Source organism: Lucilia cuprina, chromosome 6, assembly GCF_022045245.1.
Source record: "Lucilia cuprina isolate Lc7/37 chromosome 6, ASM2204524v1, whole genome shotgun sequence".
Classification (NCBI taxonomy): domain Eukaryota; kingdom Metazoa; phylum Arthropoda; class Insecta; order Diptera; family Calliphoridae; genus Lucilia; species Lucilia cuprina.
Window position 1 is genome coordinate 51,282,213 of NC_060954.1, and position 3,457 is coordinate 51,285,669.

The window sequence follows — 3,457 nt, forward strand, 5'->3', positions numbered from 1 at the left end:
TATAGTCTTGGTTATAGATCAAGACTTACACTATAGACTGAACTATAACTAAGTTTATAAACTTAACAAAATTCTAGACTATATACTGGATTGAAGACTATTCTATAGTCAGAGATACAGTCTGAACTATACTATGGCCTAAAGACTTAATTAGAGTCTTATCCAAAGGCCTTAATATAGTCTAGACTCTAGACTATAAACTAAACTATAATCTCGACTGTAGACTTAACTATTATTTAGACTGGATAAAGTATAATCCATAACCTAGACGTTAGACTAATCAATAGTCTTGACTATAGACTAATAATAGTTATGGCTATAGTCGAAACTGCAGAAAGATTTATAATCTCGACTTTAAACTGAATTATCGTCTAGACTATAGACTGAATTAAAGACTATCTTATAGTTTGGACATTAGTCTGACTATATACTAAATTATATGATTAATTATAGACTAGACTAAAACATCTTAGACTAAAACATCTGTCAGCTATAGAACATTTTGTAGATGTGTGTTGCGTCTAGTAATCTACCAAGAATCTACTATTCTTCGTTGGTCAAACCTTAGCTCGACAATCATTCAAAAATTCTGTACAAAGTAGGTCTACTTGATCATTTGCATATTACAGCTCTAATAAAATTTCCAACCGGGAATTATTGGCTTGTATGCGAGAAACTCTTTGGTGGGGATACCAGCACGGGTGCTGATGTCTATATCGCTAATATCAACATAGTGTGTTGGGTGTAGGTGCCGAACTGACTAAATTAAGTTTGAACCTTGATAGAAATGATAGGGAAAGGACTTGCTATTTTGCACTATTATAGGCTTATATTCGAAAGTATCTGTGATATCATAAACCAATTATGGAATAGGAGATTGAAGGGGTGGCTATCAGAATATGGGACGGGATAAAAGTAGCCTAAGGATTCTGATTAATGTGATAATAAAGCATTGTTTGCTACTGCCCTAAGATGCAGAATCTCAGGCTGAAATGGCAAGGGATATGTTAACTAGGTTTTATCAAGAAAATTAGTCTGTTCTTCTACTGTACTTTATAGGAGGACAGAGATTTTCTCTCTCATCCTTTTAATCTATAGGGTTGTTTACAACAGATTGGCAGAGAACATTCTTCCCTGGGGGAAAAAAACTTTCGTTTGATACAACTATTGCTGAGTTGACAATCTTTGGCCAATCGAGGATGGGGTCATGGTTTGTTATCCGTTCAAATATACCAGTTTCCATGTATATATCCTTTTTACCTATCTTCTTCTTTCTTCCTTGTATTCTTGTAGTGTTTTTTTGTTTCCCTGCCTTTGAATCTTCTCTCTTTTGAGGGAAATCAAAATTGACCTTATTGTCTCCTAGTGAATGTGCACTTTTTTATAGCATACCCGTTCCAAACATAAATCATAGCTTAAACTATATTCTATTGTCTAGATTATAGGATTAACTATAGCCCAAACAACAGACGTAACTACAGTCTTGAATATAGACTTAATTATAGCCTTCATAGTCTGGATACTAGACTTAAATGTGGTCTAAACTTCATGCTAAACGTTAGTTTCATAAACAAAACATTAAATCAGGAAAATGTTTTTATTGCATAAACTTCTCCATCTCCGCTACCTACTCGTACGTATACTTTGTTTTCAATTCTTCTTGCTCTTGTTGTTTTTGTAAGTTCAGCCTCAGCCTCGAACCAAACCCACCAGCAGTACAAAATAGTTAACTTGTTTTTTTTTTCGTAAATATTCTAGTTTAAGTTCATTCTTCCTCTTTAAATTTTTTTTCGTTTTCACGTCTTTTACTTTTTGTCGTCCATGATTATGTTTAATATCTAGTATTTTTTGCTGTTAATGTATTTTTCTTGTTGCTGCTGCTGCTGCTGAGCTGCCTGCTGTTTAGGTGAAATAGTGTTGGGTTCTTTATCAAGGTCGTTGTTGTTTGTTGTTGGTGTCTATATAGTGTTGCTTTGCCATTATTCGGTGTTTTCTTTTTGCGGTTATTCATTTGTATCTGTATATTTTTTCATGTTACTTTTTATTGTTATTAAATTTTTCTTTTTTGCTAACTTATTTCTTGTTGTTACTATAGTTTTTTTGTTTGTTCCTTTTGTTTTACACGTAACTAAAACTCCCACTTGTAGTAAAGTTTTAGTTTCTTTGTTTGAAACAAGAGAAACAAGGAGTAGGATAATACATTTTTCTAGGTTCTTGGGTTTTATGTTGTTGTAAAACTCAGATATAGATATACATTCATATGTATGTATAAGGGATACAGTCTCTACTCTATGAATCCGTGTGACTAAAGAGGGTCATAAGTCTTGAATAATATTGGTTAAAATAAATATATTTAGTATAAGTTCTAAAGTGTTTGATTTGTAATTAACTGTAGTCCCAATATTGGGACTTCTTCATATCGAGAAAGTCTCTTTAAAAAAAGTTTGTAAATTGATTTAATAAAAATCTATATATTTTCTGAGCTTAAGATAGAAAATACTAATATTTATTATTAAGAATCAGACGTTAAACTTCTATATCTTACTAAAGAAAACTATAAGTTTAAACTGCTGCCATTTAAAAGTAATGAGTCTAATTTAAAGAAATACCTTTTATCTGTTTATTTTTTTTATAGTTTTATTTCATTTTTTCCACCTCTTTGGGTTGCTATAGTTAAGAAGGTCGATATTTTCTTTTTGTTTTTCCTTTCATATAATATTCATTATATTACGTTCAAAGCAATTCTAAGAAAACTGAAATGCTGCTTAAGACATACTTGTTAAGGGTTTTAATTAAGTAATTACTGGAGAAGAAAAAAAAACGTTGTATATAAGTATGTAAATGAAAAGTAAAGTATAACAGTAGAAAGTTCTTATACCCTACACTGTTTTTAGAAGATTCTATATAAAAGATTAAATTAAGTTTTATATACATATTTTGAATCCTAATTGATTAAAGTATTATTTTTAAATAAATATATAGGTAATATGACAGCTGTTTTGAATACCTTTCATTTGATATACAATAATGAGTGGTATTTAGGTTTGCTACACAAAGCATCTTTTAAATAGTATATTTAAATTCTACTCCACTTTAGTGGGTATATTCGGTTTGCGTTGATGTTTACCTATTACCTAAAATATTTCTACTTTATTTCTATTTTAAATATACACACTGGTGTACGGTATCATATGGGACGATCATATTTAACATTTTCAATTATTTCTTTAGTTCAGATTAAACTTTGTAATTGACTTATGAAAATCTTCCTTTCAATAAAGAAAGAAAGTTTTTGGTAGGCAGGAGTGTTAAAATCCTGAAAGAGTTAATAATTTCATTGATGTTTAATCCAATTCTGTTATATGTTGTAAAAGATAGATAGATAGATAGATAGATAGATAGATAGATAGATAGATAGATAGATAGATAGATAGATAGATAGATAGATAGATAGATA